Below are 18,444 nucleotides of genomic sequence, written 5' to 3'. Positions count from 1 at the left end.
TCATCTGTGCACTTCAGAATTGTGGGTTACCATAGTAGCAGAGCACCTCAGGTGCCCTGATGTAATGTGTTTGGAATTGGAATATTAACCTAAGAAACTGGATGCTGTTTCTCAGATTTAAAAAAAAGGGCGGGGGGGCGGGGGGGCTTGCCAGTTGATAGAACTGCAGGGCTTAGATTAAAGTGAGTGTTTAGATTGTCTGCCATGAAAACAATTGACAGAAAAACTTACAACACCCCTACTAAGAGATCTAAGAGCACTTGGTTAGTTGAAGAAAATGTAAACCTATCATGTGATGCTTTTATCAAGGACATCATGTTTTCTCAGATGTTCTGTGAACCACCCCACTCTTGCAATTATCTGCTGCTGTGTAGTCCTTTGCAAGTTATGAAAGGATGTCCCCTTAAAACCCAACCAAGATGCCTAAAATACATTATCTTCTCATTGGTATGCTATGAAATTAATACGTAACAAATTCCACTTACTCCCTAAGTTTTTTGCTAGAGAGATTATACCTAAATCTAGAAATTACTGTGGCATCCCCAAGGTCAAATAGCATTTGTAGAATTACTCAGTTTTTCCAGAAAAGGATATAGTAGATTTTGGTTTCTCTAGCAGTTTGTTAGAGTCTCTCTAGTTGCTGACATGGATCTGAAAGATATTTGTGACTTACTTCAAGAATCTCAGAGTTTTCTTTATTGTAAAATATGCTAAGTGATTTTAACGTGTATTTTGTTTTATTTTATTACTTTAAAATTACAGAGGTTTGGGAGTTCCCTGAGGGCCTAGCTGTTAAGGATTCAGTGTTGTCATTGCTGTGGCTCAGATTCAATCCCTGGCCCAGGAATTTCCACATGCCTCAAGTGTGGCCAAAAATAAATAAATAAATAAAAACAATAATAATAATGGAGTTCCCTGATGGCTCAATGGGTTAAGGATTGGTGTTGTCTGTTGCAGCTCTGGTTATGGCTGTGGTGCCAGTTTGATTCCTGGCCCGGGAACTTCTGCATGCCCCAGGTGTGGCCAAAAGAAAAATTAAAAAATAAAACAAAATAAAATTACATAGGGTCATATGGTTTATAACACAGCCAGAATAATTGACTAGCCAATGCATTTCATTTCCAACCAAGATAGATAACACAATTTACTGAAATTTATTATAATTACCTCTGAAGTTTAGTCATTGGTGAGTTGATTAATAGCTAAATTTGTAACCATTATCATTCAGATCTGTTCAAAACATTTATTAAATGCCTTTTATAAGTCTGCCCTAATATAATAGACTGCTCTTATGTACTGAGCATTATGCTAGGTCTTCTACCCGATATGATGAAGTTCTGTTGGGGATATATTATGTCCTTTCTTCTGCTTTTTCCTCTTTTCTTCTTTTTCCCTTCCTCCCTCACTCCCATCCTCTGTTTTTGGTTTTCATCCACATGTTCAAGGTAAGAAATTTGTTAGGATCCACGCTGATAATCCAGGCTAATCTCCTCATCTCAAGGCTTGGAACGCTAATCACATTTGCAAAGCTATTTATTTTCCAAGGTCTGGCAAAGGTTAAGAATGTAAAACATGAGTGAAATCTGCCCTTACATTTTGGGGTGTTCATGGCTCAGTCCCTACGACCTGTGACTATGGTACCTAACACAGCAAATAAATAAAAAAATAAATAGCTTTGCAAATGTGATTAGCGTTCCAAGCCTTGAGATGAGGAGATTAGCCTGGATTATCAGGGTGGAATTTTCAAAGGCAGAGAACCTTTTGGCTACAGTTACTGAGAAAAGTGATGATAGAGAAACACAGCGAGAATGATCCACCTCTCTGTTGCTGGTTCTGGAGTCTAGAGGGTGTTTAGAAACTACAGGCAGTCTCCAGTCTCTGACAGCCAGTGAAGAAAAGAGACCTCAGTCATGGATAGGAATTCTGCCAGTGCCTGAATGAGCAAGGAAATGGATTACCCCCTAGAGCCTTCAGAAATCTGTCAGCCCCTTGACTTTAGCACGGTGAGGATGATAGGATAACAAATTGGAGTTGTTTTAAGCCACTAGCTTTGCGGCACTTTGTTATGACAGCAATAGAAAACAAACACAAAGGCATCAATAATCTACTGGATAACAACAAACACGAACAGATTAAAATGGGACTGTGTCAAACGCTTCAGGAGGGGTACGAACAAAGCACAAAGCACGGTGGGTATATCATTTCTTGGAGCGCCGTAACAAAGTACTGCAGACCGGGTGACCTGAACAACGGAAACATTTTCTTACAGTTCTGGAGGCTAGAAGTCCAAAATCAAGGTGTCGGCATATTTGGTTTCATCTAAGGCCGCTCTTGATGGCTGGTAGGTAGCTCCCTTCTCACTGTGTCCTCACAGGTTTTTCCTCTGTGTGCACACAAGTCTGCGTCCTAATCTCTTCTTTTAAGGAAGATTATGGTCCAGCCTAAAACCTCATTTAATCTTGTTACCTCTTCAAAGGTCCCATCTCCAAATACAGTCCCAGCCTAAGGATCAAGACTTGAACATTTCAGTTCAAAAGGGACACAATCCAGCCCACCACAGTGGGATTCGCTCAGTGAGGAATAATTTGGAGAAAAATTTCATAAAGATTAGATACTTGAAAAGGCTGCTATTTTTTAGGCAAAGAAATAGAAGACCTCTAGCTTGGATGGCCTGTCGTAAGAAAGGCACTTCTTTTTTCTTTGATACAAAGATTTGATCAAAGAGTATTGAAAGAATATCAATTTCAAAGTCAAATTTCCTCCACAGACTCTACCATCTCTCTTCAGACAAGGATATAACCACTGTCAACATATTCTTATATTTTTTGTATGATTTTGACTCATGTGAGAGCACATTTTTATTTATAAAAACGCACATGTCTGGGCTACCTGATTTTTATCATTTGGAAGTATTTACTAGATATACGTTTATGTAGTTATAGTAACTATATAATATCCCATTTTAGGTCTATACATGTTTATGGGTATGTTTTGCTTCTCCAATAAAACTGAAATGAATATGTCTTACACACCCATATTGGTCTATAAACTGTCTTTTTAAAAAGACAGAATTTGATGCAAATAAAAAGATTGTTTTGTTATTGTTATGTTTTACTACTGCCTTTAACAATGGTTCTCAAAGTACGTTCTGTGAATTACAAACATTAATATCAATTTCACCTGGAAATTTAGAAATGCAGATTCTCAGGACCAGAGACATTCCCAGATGTACTGAATTAAAAACTCTGGGAATGCACCTACAATGGGTCTTTTAATAAGCCCCCGAGTGCTTCTGATGCATAGTAAAGTTTAAAATCACTGCCATGATATCTCTTCCATTCCTATTCCTTGAGGGCACCTCAGGCAGATCTCTTAGCTTTTCCATGTCATTGCATTTCCCTATGTATTTTTAGGCATTTAAATATCTCATAGAGTTTAAACAGAACATTTAATTTCATTATCAATTCAGGGCCTGAACCGTGACTTAGCATCCGAGGAAGGAGGAAACTGTCTCTCCTTAAACTTTGTTTGTTTCTCATCCCATGTCACTCTACTCCTTTCGGAGCTCTCTTCTCTCAAATCCTAAGACCTGGAGAGAGCTGGGGGAGAGGAAAAGCACATTTCTTAAACGACGAGTGTGGCAGTGCAGCCATCAGGACCTTGATGAGGCAGGCACTTGAATGCGGATTCTGCGGAAGACCTCCCCAGGCCTCTCTCACTGGCACAGTTCCATCGCAGAGCTGGACGGGTCGTGCACTCTCGGGTTGACCTCTGCGGCTCCCCACTCTACGGAGGCCGTCTTCTGCCTGCCCAGCCCCTGCCCTTGTCAGTCTACTGAATAGCCCTTTTTTTTTCTTTTTTTGTTTTTTGCTAGAATCCTCTTGCCCCCAAAATCCACCCTCTGGATTGATAGAAGGTTGGGATCACTCAAACCTGGTTACATTCCAAATCAATCAGTTAATACACAGTAAACTCACGCATGTGTGTTATGGGATTTCATCTCCTCTGTTATCCCTTCTCCTTTCCAACTGTTAAGAGTTTGAGCGGTCCTAATATAAAGTAATTCTTCCTCCTTCTAAGATAAAATCTAACTACATGATAGATACAGGAGTCAGAAAATCAGAGATAGAGATCAGATATTAGTGTTATTATTTTTAAAAGCTTGTTAACAGGAAATGGTTTAGAACTGTGCCAGCAATGCTGGTTAGTACCTCATTCCAAATGGGGTGGAATTACCTGCCCACTTGCAGACAGGGCTGGAAAATTGCAGTACTCCTTCCCCCTGAGAAAGCTCCTTAGTCCTTGGCAGAAAAGCAGATGATAAGTCACGCTTCTTTCTGGTGGACATGCTGCCTCCGAAAGAATGGAGAAAGGGAAAGACTGAGCCAGGGTAGTCAGTTCTTTTTCCCAAAGTTATCAGACAAATTGTCCTCCTTCCAAATACAGACATGAGTGCATAACAAAAAGAGAAGTAAGACTCTAGGCTCGATCAATGCTCTGCAATGAAAATATAATAGGAAACACAAATGCTAGTCATATCTACAATTTTAAATTATTCAGTAATAAGATTAAAAAGAAAAAATTTTAACAGTGCAATTTTAATTTTAGTAATATATTTTATTTGATCTAGTATTCCAAAATATTACTAATTTACCATGTAGTCAGTATTTTATTTTTTTCTTTTTAAAAAATTATTGAAATTCGTTGATTCATAATGTGTTAGTTTCAGGTGTAAAGTGATTCAGTTATTCACATCTATATTTATTTATTCTTTTTTTACATTCTAAATGGATGTATAACACTTAAAAAAAAAATACTGTCTTCAAAATCCTACGTGTATTTACCACTTGGAGCACATTTGAATTAGAAGCAGCCACATTTCAAATGCTCAGTAAAAATGTGTGAAAAAAGCCTATCGTATTGAACAGTGCAAGTCTAGCTTAACACTTTGCACAGTAATCATAACTAGAAAGGATGGTAAGTCTTCTCTTCCGTCAGATAATTTCAAACTTTCAGAATTCTCTAGGCTCAAAGGAAACCGTGGTTCCTACGATAATGTACCTTTCACCACTACTCTTAACTCCAAACACCACAAGTCTGGAGTTACTAACTCCCTCAATTTTCTTCTTTAAGAACTAGGAGGAGCCTACAATTTTCTGCAGCTCAGCAAGCATGCAGTTTCCTCTCATTTGAATTGACCCTGATCACTGCAAGTAGCTACACATGCTGTCTACAGAGTGTGTCCTAAAGCTGTCAACCCCTGCCAGGATGTGTCATTAGTCAAAAAAAATTTTTTTGAACTACCTTAAATTATGTGAATTTATAAGCTGTAATATAATAATAATATTTATAACCTAACGCTGTGCAATCATCCAATTAATATTTTATATAATAGACATACATCAAAGCAGCCCATTTTAACAAAAATATTGTATATATGACTTGTCTTAGATGGTGGAAAAATTTGTGCTTTAAATTCAATGAGCAAACTTTGTAAAAGTCCTTTAAATTTTCAAGGAATTTAGGACTCTACATACCTTGAGAATTTAACTTCTCTTGACTTTGCTCCAATAGGAAAATCTCCTAAGTTAGTATTGTTTGGTGCACCATGTTACCATTGCCAAGATGTTAAGCTCCTACAGGCTAAAAATGGAACATTTTTTGATTGTAAAGTAACTTCTTTTTATCTAATTAAAAAATACCATGAGAAAACATCTTTTTTGTTTTAAGAAATTTTATCTCACTTTTCTTTCATTTGCTAAGTTATATATGAGCTGAAAATATATTCAAAAAAGCAATTGATGTATATGCTATTAGACCAGAAGTTACACTTTTACCCAATTAGTTATCATACATATTCAATTTACCCATACTCAAAGACTCAGCATTCATGGCAAATCTGTTTTCTAATATACCCTACAAATACATGCAATTATCTATTAGAAGCAGCATTGTTTTCTTGGAATTTTACATTATCTCATGTTAACAACATAATGCATAAATTTGAGATGTTTGGAATATGACTATTTTGAAAGTGTGCTAAAATTTTCTCAGCAATGTCGTGATTATCACAATCAGAACTTCATCCCAACTGATTGTGACGAGCATGCAATCAGCAACAACAATGCAGAAACTGCCTGCTGCACCAGCAGATACTGAGCCTGGATAACAAGTTGCATTTCCTCCGGAGTGTTTCTGTGAGGAACTCAGGCCACCTATCTGAGCCCCTCCTTCGTGGGCTTTTGTTATTTCAGAACGTCCCTCGATTCTTTTCCCCTAAATTATTGGTCCCTTGAGCAGAGATGTCCCTGGGAGATACCTCGGATTCCCGAATGGTGCATATTTCCTTTCCTTTTTCCTCTTAGTCCTTTAACTTGGGAATTGGACTTGTCCCCACTCTTTCCCACATGGTTTTCAAAATCAGTTATCTCTGGATGGAACACTTTCCCAAAGAAAGCTTCAACAACCTCCATAGTATACTGTAGAAGCTGGCTCCCCAAAGTTCTCCAGCGTTTTAAATCTCGATGGTCATTATGTTTGCCAGAAATGGTCTAAATTGGGCATGTCCCTGTTTAAACCAAATAGCTTATTTTTATTCCTTTCGCCGGAATTACTGCTCTTGCCCTATTTTATTCTATATTGTGTTCATTCCCTATAGCCTTCTCCACTTACATACCAAAAAACAGGATGGCATAGGAGTGAGGAGTGCCTGGATTCAAATTTTGACTCGGTTATTTATTAGCCATCTGACCATGTCAACATTTCCTAAACCATCACTAAATGGTTCCTTATCTTTAAAATGAGGATAATAATAAGCATCTACTTCACAGGGTTTTCTGAAAGAGTAAATGAGTTGATACTTGTAAAGCTCAGAGAAAATATCTGGCATGTAGAAAGTCCTATATAATGTTACTTTTATGAAGCCAATCTGATATAGTATGAAGCCTCCAGGATGTGAAAATCGTAAAAGTGATTTGAACAAAAGGATGCCATGGAACTAGCTGGAGAAGAAGCAGGAAGAGAAAAGAGCTTAGTGATCTAAGTATCTGTGACAAGGAGGAGACGCAGTTTGTTGAAAGCTGAAATTGTCTATACCACGCTACTGTCAGTTTCTTGGGGATCAACCACATAGAAGGAAACATTAAACAAAAGACGAGCTGGATAATAACTAATACCCCATTTACGTTGAGGCCACACACCTGAGTGAGATAAAGAAGAAAACAGGGGAGGATTATTCAGACAAAGAAAAAAGAAAATATTTTTTTTCAAACATCTTAAATCTAATAAACCACATAGGGAAAGGAGGAAAAATGGTGAGTGGAATTCACGTCTGATACCACAATTTGACTAAGTACGTGGAAGTTCTTTACCAGACTCCAAAGCCATGATAAGATTATAATTAATCTTCACCGAAAAGGTATTGGGAGTTCAACAAACTTGTAAAATACAATAAGCTTTCGGGAAAAGCTTATTATTCTTAAATGTATGTGGTTATACAATCATTAAAAGTTAAAGGATCAACATGATTATCACTTTATTTTCATGTTCGAAATAGAACGTTATGGTGTTTCTAGACTCTTCAAGGCATAGTGTAAATTTTAGCTCAATTCCCCGCACCTGAAATGTGTGGAAGACAATAACCCTTTCCTAGTCTACTTCCCCGTGGAATGCAAACCCCTTACCCTCACCCTTAATATCCTTCATAATTTGACCCCTGACTCCCTTTCTAAATTTCCTACCATTTCTACCTTTCTAAATTCCCTACCGTTTCTCTTTTATGTACCCCATTAGCTGGAGAAACCATACCATCTACTGGCCAAACTGAAACAATTTTACGACTATAGGTCTCTAAAATATTTATACTAATATACATATTTGAAATATTATTTTCTTACTGAAAGTTTTATTTTTTATGGTGATGGATTTTTTTCTTTTTTTTTTTTGTCTTTAAGGGTCACACCTGCAGCACATGGAAGTTCCCAGGCTAGGGTTGAATTGAAGCCATAGCTGCCAGCCTACGCCACAGCAAATTCAGATCAGAGTTGCATCTGCCACCCACATATACCACTGCTTGTGGCAACTCTGCATCCTTAACCCACTGAGCAAGGCTAGGGATTGAACCCACGTCCTCATGGATACTAGTTGGTTTCGTTATCACGAGCCATGACAGGAACTCCAACACAGGCAAATACTGTCAATTAGTTTCTTAGTTGTATCTGTCCCAACACCCTAACACTGATAATTTTCTAAAGAATGTATTTTTAATTATATTATTTAATATTTTTATAAAATTCTAAGAAATCTTCAAAACCAAATAGAGGGTTGATAAATTTGATATTGTTGATATTTTCAATAGAATCTTTTCTGTAATCACAATACTTTCCACTAAGAAAACATCTTCTCTACAGAAAATAACTGGGATAACCGGTAAAACTCAAAGCAAATTTAGCTAGAGCATATTCTCAATTCTTATATGTATTTTATTTAAATGAGTAAATATTTCACAGTAAATATTTGCATATGCACATCATTTTTACCTGCAGGCAGAAAATTTATCTCTGACAAAGATTTTTACATGAAAAACTTGTCAAGTAGAAATCTCTATTTATAATTGTTTTAGATATTTTGCCAAATTTAGATCTTGTCAAATTATAGGCCTTGTTAATATCATTCCATTCTTCCCCAAAATCTAAATGAGCCAATGAAAAATGAGATCTCTATCAAAATTAACTTATTCCAAATGCAATTAGTTAGAATCTCAAGCTAAATCTTATATAGTGTTTGAACTCCCATCATTTAACTTGTTCTCCTCATTTTCTTTTTATAGCTAAATTTCCAAGTCTTTCCATTTGTAAACTTCGTTTTCAGTAACTGCAATTCTCCAAAAGCTTCAAAAGATTGAGACTCTTGGCATTTCAATTGTTGAATATTAAAAGATTTCTCATTGATTTTCAGTGAAGTGCAACCAAGATTTAGAGAAGTCACTTACTTAAAAGTTCAATATTGGAGTTCCCGTCATGGCTCAGTGGTTAACGAATCTGACTAGACACAATGAGGTTGAGGGTTCGATCCCTGGCCTTGCTCAGTGGGTTAAGGATCCAGCATTGCCATGAGCTGTGGTGCAGGTCACAAATGCAGCTCGGATCCTGCGTTGCTGTGGCGTAGGCCGCCATCTACAGATCCTATTAGACCCCTAGCTGAGGAACCTCCATGTTCCCGGGTGTGGCCCTAAAAAAGAAAAAATAAATAAATAAATTTCAATATCATGGTAAGATGCTTACATTAATTAAGATAGTTCTTTAAAGACCCAAGCACTTCTAAACTCTGAATGATACTGGGCAATAAATAAAAGAACTCATTGCCATGATGAAGTATTTAATTGCTCTCAACATCAGTTTTGTCACAGACATTGGTCATTCGGTAAGCATATGTTTAAAAATCATAAATCTTGATGCTTGTATGCACCACAACATATCCCAAGTATATTTCCGTATTGCCCGATTCTTAATCAAGTTAACAGCCATCCTCTTATAACAACACTCTATTCTACCCCAAAACTTTCAGTTGCTTTATTGACCCCCAAAATTTAAATTTAGTTTTTAACTTTTAAACTAAATTTACAATAGCAATTTAATAATACTAAATGTATCCCCTTTTCCAGTATTAGCTTCCATGGAATGAATCCATGGTTTGTTTAAAAGCAAACCATTATATAAATTAATTTAGCTGATTTTTTTGTGAAACTGGCATGATTTAACTATTTGCTGAACTCTTCTGCTAATTGATCCCATTTGTTGACATCTAACATACCATTTTTTTGGTACATGAGAAAGAAAATGAGGGATTAATAATGATCAATATTATCTTGAAATAACCATCATTTAATCTTAATGTGCCTTCTCCAGCCTCTCGTATCTGATAAGCTTTGAAGCAGATAATGATTTACATTTTTAGCAGATTTAGGTTTCTAGGTTCTGGTCAAATATATCATTGTGGCCTCCACGGTGGATAATAAACACCGACCCACATTTTGCATGGTTTACATGTACCTCGTCAACTTTTTTGAGTAAGAGACAATAAGATTGTAAATTTTTATTATTCACGTAGGGTTTTTTTTAGCTCTTTGCTACTTGATTTGATTTATTCCAAAAATGAAAACTACTTACCAGGCAATAAAATAAGTGCTTAGAGATATATGCCATATGCCAAATACCAATAGGGTTATTGAGGGAAATCTGGATGCCACTTACAGGAAGATAATCCCTAGTGCTTCCAAGACGATCCCTTGGTGATTGCAGAGGTCTTTTCAGTGAAAATTTGCAAATGTTTTACACAAACTTAACCCACAGTGCTAAAGACAAAATAGCCTTTTTACTTAGCTAATACTGGGAGGTAGGAGAATTATACAAAAATTCCTTTTTTTTTTTTAAGCAGAGTTGATTTACAATGTTTCTTCAATTTCTATTGTACAGCAAAGGGACCCAATCACGCACAGTTCCCTGTGCTATACAGTAGGGCCCCGTTGCCCCTCCATTCCAAATATAAAAATTTTCATCCAAAAACCCTGAACTGCCTGTTCATCCTACTCCCTCCCCACTTCCCCCTGGGAACCACAAGTCTGCTCTCCTTGGCTGGGATGGTGTTTTGTAGGTAGGATCATCTATGCCATATTTTAGATTCCACAAATAAGTGATATCATATGGTATTTGTCTTTCTGACTTCACTTAGTATGAGAATCTCTAGTTCCATCCATGTTGCTGCAAATGGCATTAGTTTATCTTTTTTATGGTTGAGTAGTATTCCATTGTGTATATGTACCACATCTTCTTAATCCATTCATCCGTCGATGGACATTTAGGTTGTTTCCATGTCTTGGCTATTGCGAATAGCACTGTGATGAACATAAGAGGTGCATGTGTCTTTTTTCTTTTTTTTTTCACTTTAGAGTCTCCTGCCTGGCACCTAACTACTTCTGAATGGAGTTGAAACCATGCAGTGAAACCAAATTACCCCACAGGGATATTTTAACCTAGACCACAATATTGGATAGACTCCAAAGCCTGGTATTGGATTTATGGCAAAAAATTAAATAACCTCTTGAAGACTATCAGCAAACTGGACAGGGTCTAGTTTTTCTTTGTAAAGTCATGTCTGTCTTCAGGATGATTTCCGATGCCATGCAGGGTCCATTTGGGCCCCGATTTCTCCTCCTTTGAAAAAGAGCTCATTTTAGAATTTGATACGAGAAGGAGAAAAACTAGGCCTCAAGTTGAGGTTCAAAACCTCAATCACTGAATGGAAATTCTGGATAGTTTCTTCTGTCCTTGGGACTTTTCGTGTCATGTTTTAAAGGAGACACAGAATGTGAGGATGTCCCCACCTGCCATGGTCCAGTGACTGACAGAGGAGGTAGGCAGCCTCACGAAGAATATCATGAGACTGGAAATACAGTGATTCAAAACAGAGCAGCCTTAGGCAGAATATTGGTTTCTTGAGGTTGTCAATATGCCATTTGAGGCAGAAAAAAATGCTACCTTCCTCTCTATAGACTTTTATGAGAACTTTAGAATTACCAAGAAGAGATTCCGGGCCTGCCTTCCCCCCTACCTGGACTCCACAGAAACAAAAGTAGCCAGTGACCCCTCCCTTCTTCAGTACACCCCCTACTTTGATCCTGCCCCAGCACTGGAGGGGTACCCCCATCAGCACACTGTCCTTTGGCCACTGGACATCATGCCTCCCAAGAAGAATGTTCCTGTGAAGAAACCAGCAAAGCCCTCTATCTCTAATCCTGCTGGCAACCCAGGAGCAGGGGTGCCTCCAGTCAAGACCAAGGCTGAGCCAGCTCCAGCACCAGCTGTCCCTCCATCCCATGAGAAAACCCAGGAGCCTCTGATCAGTCTCTCCCAAAGTGGTAATCGAGTTTAACAAGGACCAGCTGGAGGAGTTGAAAGATGCCTTCCAGCTGCTTGACTGAGTAGGCGATGGCAAGACCCTGTACAGCCAGTGTGCAGACATGGTGAGGGCCCTGGGCCAAAACCTCTCAAATGCCAAAATGCTTAAGGTCCTGGTGAACCTCAAAAGTGATGAGATGAAGTCCCAGCATATGGACTTCGAGATTTTCCTACCCATCCTCCAGGCAGTGACCAAGAACCAGGACCAAGGCACATACCAGGACTACCTGGAGGGGCTTCTGGTGTTTGACAAAGAGAGGAACAGCAAAGCCATGGGAGCAGAGCTCAGACGTATCCTCACCACCATAGGGGAGAAGATACCCGAGCAGGAGGTGGTGGCAGGTCTGGCAGGTCATGAGGACAGCAAAGACTGCATCATCTGTGAAGACTTCTGGAAGCACATCCTAAGCATCTGAGCTCTTACAGGTGCAGTGGGGTCAGACAGTCAGACACTGGGCTCCCCACCCCACCCCCCACAGACAAAAGTTCCTGCCACCTATTGTTTCAAAATAGAGCTGGATTCTGCCTCGGAAAAAATAAAATGAAAATAAAATTACTAAGAAGATCTGAACAACCAATGAAAAAAAATCATGAAATTAATTGATTTGGCTAATATTTCCATATCTGGTTCTGCAGGCCCTTCAGAATGTTCTCTGGTTTAATTTAGGCTATCTTAGAATTAGACCTAAAAGTCTGTCTACAAATTCTGATTGTAATTATCCTCTAGTGTTTGTCCGAGTGGCACAGTACAAAAGTGTGGTCTCCAACATCGTATATGCTGTTGCACAGCCACTGGCCTGTCAAAGTGACCCCCCCCAGAAGATCATCTTACCAAAAGAACAAAACCTGATACACGCAGTAGTTGAAGTGACTGCCACCAGCAACTTGCTGTGCAATCATGACGTTCCAAAAAACGATATAGACCTGGACCGATGTTTCTCCAGAGAGCAATGATCTGTCCTCCAGCCTGGGCTGAAGAATGACAAGTAGGAGCTGAGAATTGAGGCATCTGTGTCACTGTGACTGGGAAGAGGCTAGAGAGCACCTGTCAACCTTAGTTGTTAGTTCCAAGGAATTTTGCTGAGAAAACAATAAAGCTGAAAACCAACAAGTAACTTCCCTGCTTCCTTCCTACAGACTTAACCCAGGCCCCGGCTCAGGACTGTTCTAGCTTTACATCAGAACATCTCCACTACGACAGCTTACAAAGAAGAGGTGAGGGGCGTGTCCTTCTGCTGGTTTCCCTGGTAACTGATGAGCCAACCTGAAGTCAATTCCCTGTAACCAGTAACCTCCCTCCGCTCCAAGTGAAGTCTTGGAAGGCTGCTGCCGAGTCCTGCCCACTCTCCACCACACTCATCGCGGAGTCACTCCAGGACCTTGCTTCGGACAAGTAAGCTCCCCCTTCCACTAAATCAGTGATGACTCTGTCTCGGAGACTGGGCTTTTTTCAGTCTTGAATCTGGGCAAGCACAGGGCTTGTAACCTGCTGGGTGCGACCCAGCAATTGGCAGAGCATGCAGGAGACTGAGAAAACTCCTGTGAGCACTAAGATATGGGAAAAAGAAGGACAGGGAGAGTTGCAGGGGCATACCACTAGTAGGTGGGAACCTGTGGTGGCTGTCCTTGATGAACGGGAGCTGCCAAGAAAGAATGGAGAACTCACAGACACCCTTAAGGCTGTTGTGGCGATGTCGGCCACCATTCCAGTGGGAAAAAAGAAGTTAGACACTAAGGCCGTGGCGTGGCTGTGGGCTGGCTGTTGCTTTCTATGTTAGGAAAGGCCATAGATGCTGAGCTAAGAGCCAAGGCAAAAGCTAGGTGGTCCTAGCCTAGGGATGACACCGTCACAATTGGCCAGGATGTGTTAAAGAAGGCCTCTGTGACTAGCCACCCAGCCCTGTGCAGTACTCACATGGGGCCATCAAAGAGGGTGAAGTGACTTCCCTGCTGCTTGCCATGTCACACAGCCCAGGGAGACAGGGAAGATACCTGCTGCTCCTCTTCGCTGGTAAACCATGGGAGAGCTTCAGGATGATTGAAGAGAACTAGCCATGAAACACACTTTTCATGCCCACCCTGTCAGGGCCCAGACAGTGAGTCATGGCGGGAATCAAGGACTCCATACTGTAGTCCACTCCGGGATGATGCTATGAGGCTTTAGTTTCCATCCTGAGCCCCCTAGTAGGATATCCACCTAATCCGGTGTTGCAGGTCAGAACAGACTTGGGAAACATGGAAGAGGGGACCAGAGCTCTGTTCCACACTGGAGTCCCCCTAAGGAATATTTCCTAAACCGGGAGGTCTTTAGCTCCGCTCCCATATGTGAAAGAAAATGGTATTTTTATTGCGACACTATTTGGCCTCAGTATTCCTTGAAATCTGAAGAACAAAGCCTCTAAAGTCTCTGCTGTTGTAGTAAAGTGGGCCTTTGGTCATTGGTTTGGCTTTTATCTTGTGTATGTGCAACAGGGCGTTGAGTGCAAATCCTTTTTGCTCTCCCAAGTTTTGGCCGTCTTTAGGGGGTCTAGTAACTTGAATGCTGATTCATATTCCTCTGAAAGCCAGGCATATGAATGTGAATGAACAATATGTATTATTGTCTATTACTGCTATTTATTTAAACTGAATTGGCTGTTTAGAAATGGGAAAAAAAAATCCCTGAAGATGTCCAAGATGGGACTCTGACTTTCTAAAACCGAGTTTTGCAAGATGCTCTTAGAAGAAGTTAGAAGGAATTGGTATTTCTTTAACTGTGACTTTAAGGTGTACATGATCTACCTGGGATCTCAGGAACTTTAATCTAAGCCCCGAGAGTGAAGGGGGTTAAAAAAAAAGAGAGAGAGAGAGAGGGGTCTTTTTAAACTCTAGGGGGAAAACTGAGCAAATGTCTGTGTCTGTATGTGTTTTATGGGTACCTTATAAATATGCGTCTCTGCCTCCAATTGGCATTGCCAAGATTGGTGTATGGATGAGCTCTTTAGAGTTAACATTGATAAGTATAATAATTCTCTTGTACCTTGGTTTATTAAGGGCAAAAACGATCTTACTATATCTGTTATAAATTTGTCAGCAGGGAAAATGACTTGCTATGATGGAATTTTAAGTGAATATAAATGAGAGCTGGTAGGTAATCTCTATAGAAATAATTCTGTTTGGGAATGTCTATCTAAAATAGTCTCTCCAGATTTGATAACTTGAAACTAAACCATTAAAAGAAGAGAACTCATCGAATACCTGGGTCATTTCAAATAAGGATAAAATATTGGAATACTAATTGCTTGGCAGGTCTAAGTTTACCTACATTTGCCTTCTTAGGAGAGGAAGACTAAAGCATAAGTTTTCCAATCAGGAAATGACAGAGAGTTCACAATTACTTGCTTTTTGGGTTTTGCCAGAAATTAAGGTTCTCTAAGAATCATAATTCTAGTTATTGTAACCAAGTTTCTTTAACGAATACATTGCAATCAGGTATTTAACCATGCCTTTTAAAGACTTGTCATTCAGGAGTTCCCGTCGTGGCTCAGTCGTTAATGAATCCGACTAGGAACCATGAGGTTGTGGGTTCGATCTCTGGCCTTGCTCAGTGGGTTAAGGATCCAGCGTATCCGTGAGCTGTGGCATAGGTCGCAGACACGGCTCGAGTCCTGCACAGCTGTGGCTGTGGCGTAGGCTGGAGGCTGTAGCTCCTATTCGACCCCTAGCCTGGGAATCTCCATATGCTGTGGGAGCGGCCCTAGAAAATGCAAAAAGACAAAAAAAAAAAAAAAAAAACTGAAGATGCTTTAAAGAAATGGAAAGATATCCCATGCCTTTGGATTTGAAGAATGAATATTGCTAGGATGGCCATACTACCCAAGGCAATCTACAGATTTAATGCAATCCTGTATTAGTTAGCAAAGGGGAAAGGGAGGGAGAGGGATAAATTAGGAGTTTGGAATTAACAGATATAAACAGCTATATATAAAAGAAATAAACAACAAGCACAGGAAGCTATATTTGATATCCTATAATAAACCACCTGTAATGGAAAAGAATATGAAAAATAATATATTTAATATAAAACTGAATCACCTTGTTATACACCAGAAACTAACACGACATTGCAAATCAACTATACTTCAACAGCAAAAAAAATTGATAAAGTCTTTTGTCTTTTCTAGACAGTTGTTGTTGTACTCCAAGGCTTTTGTAAAAGTTCTTCATCAAGAAGATTCGTAGGAAGGACCTTTTGACAATTACAGTTCTCCGATGTATTTCAGATCATACCACTGAAATTTGTTAGAAATTAAAGTATCCTGATAGAAAAGCTGATGGCTCATAAGACGTTAACAAAAGGCTTGGTTACTGAGTGAACTGATGAATATGGTTATAATTTGTATGTTTTTTTTTTTCTGGAATATTATTGGGTTTGATCTGTGTTTTCCAGATAAAGGGAAGCCCTTCCCCTTGAGTTAGTTATGACTTAGAGCAACTTGGTTAACTACACCTGTAGGCGGAATGGAAACATTTTTTTCTCTCTGCCTGGTCTTCTCACTGGTCTAGGGTATCTCTGATGAATTTTTGAAAGGGTCATTTAGCTGGTAAATGGCAGTGCCTGCATTTTAGCTCAAGGTGAGATTCAGAGTCCAGAGGCGTTCTGTGATTTCAGACTCTAGTCGTCTCTGTCCATATTGTCTGAAGACTCTCTCACTGCCTTGCAGTTTTACTCGCCTAGGTGCTCCTCAAACACCAAGCAAGCTCCCGCCTTGGGATTTTACACTTGCCGTGCCTCAGCCTAGACACTTCTTGCTCAGATTCCTGCAGAGTCTGCTCCCTCCTACTCTTAACGTCTCTGCTCAGATGTTATCTTACCACAGAGGCTCTCTCTGACCATTTTATTTTTAAAAAATGACCTTTTCCTACTGACACTCTCTATATACTAAATGTCTTATTTTTTTCCATAGCATCAATTATCACTGGATGTATTATACAACTCTCTGTCTACTTATTATCTTTCTCCCTCTATGAGAATACAGCTCTGTGAGAGCAAAGTATTTGTCTGTTAGACATTTCTACATCCCCTGTGTCTAGAAATGTGCTTGGCGCATAACAGGTGGACAGTAAACATGAGTAGATGAATAATGCCATTAAGCCATATTTTCCAGGATAGTTCACATTTCTGCTATGTATTTTTAGAAACTGTACTTCTGACAATTCATTTGAAAAGTATAAGAACAGAAGACATTTGTTACTATTAAAATAATACTTGTCCCCATTTACTTCATAAAGATTCCCATTAATTCCTCCATAGACACTCCATTCTGTGAAAAAATACCTTATAACAAAGACTATGTTTATTAAACTTGGAACAAACAGGAGTGTTTTTCACCCTGAGTAATTATGTTTGTTTACCTAAATAAAATCATTACATTCTAGCCAATATAATCTTCATGTAATGAATTGGCAACCATTCATTTACTAACAGAGTTACAGATTCTCTTTTTCACCTATCTCTGAGTGGGAAAATGAGATAAATTATTTTCTAATTATTTTAAAGAGTCTGAGATATGAATTTTACTGGCCTGAAATTTACCCAACTTTTTCGCTAACAAGTTTGCCTGCCAGTTTCATATATGTTGACCTAAGACCCAAGATTTCCAGTCCGAGACAAAGAGCTTTATTACTCACAGGAATGGCCATAAGAAAAGTAACAGCATGTGAGCCAGTCTTCCGAGCCTGCCTTTACAAAGCGGAATGGGGAGGAGGCCACATGGTGCCTGCTCATCCAGTGAATCACAGTACAGGAGAGAAACCCTCATCCTTGACACTGGGCGGTAACGGAGCCTGAATTCTGTCCAGAGGGAGACGGTACTATACTGGAAAATGAACAAATCTGTCCTTTGCTCCAAGAAGAAGACACTACCTCCCTCTTGCCAAACTGTTCACTGTTCATACATTCTTGGAAAAACAGTCTGGAAAATCAGCAGTCCATGTGTCTGCTCACAAGATGTCCAGAAATGCGAAAGACCCATGGAGAACCGTCTTTCTTCAGGCACGATTTGACATGAACTCCATCAAGCTGTTCATGCACCTTGCGCCCTCTTCACCCAAGTCCTTCCGCTTCCCGACACACTTCCATCACCACCATTTACTTGTCTCCTAATTACATTTTAAAAATCAGATTACAAAGTACCTCCTCTGGGGAGCCTTTCCGGGTCTCTTGAGGTTGAAATAGGTACCGTTTCTTCCCACAGACTTCTGAATATCCCCTAATTTCAGATCACATCTCCCTCTGTATTTTAATTGTACTTTATACATTCAAGCCATATGCTTCTTGAGGGTAAAAGCTGTGATTTATTAATCATTGTGCTCCTAGAAATTTAGAACAAGATTTGACCCATGGCTAATACTTAACCAAATATTAGATCTTGAAAGTTTAGGATAATTAAGAGATTTTTATAAACTACAGAATTTTTGAACTCTTTATTAATGTGAGACATTGTGCAGA

At 39.3% G+C, this 18,444-nt stretch overlaps 1 pseudogene; it reads left to right on the top strand.

Annotated features, from left to right (window-relative positions):
* The first annotated feature begins 11,733 nt into the window (after nucleotides 1–11,733).
* Nucleotides 11,734–12,416, top strand: LOC125130313 (myosin light chain 6B-like; annotated as a pseudogene).
* The last annotated feature ends 6,028 nt before the right edge of the window (nucleotides 12,417–18,444 follow it).

Source organism: Phacochoerus africanus, chromosome 7 (genome assembly GCF_016906955.1).
Source record: "Phacochoerus africanus isolate WHEZ1 chromosome 7, ROS_Pafr_v1, whole genome shotgun sequence".
Lineage (NCBI taxonomy): Eukaryota > Metazoa > Chordata > Mammalia > Artiodactyla > Suidae > Phacochoerus > Phacochoerus africanus.
The sequence above is the reverse complement of the archived record's forward strand: the minus strand, read 5'-3'. Positions and strand labels throughout refer to the sequence as shown.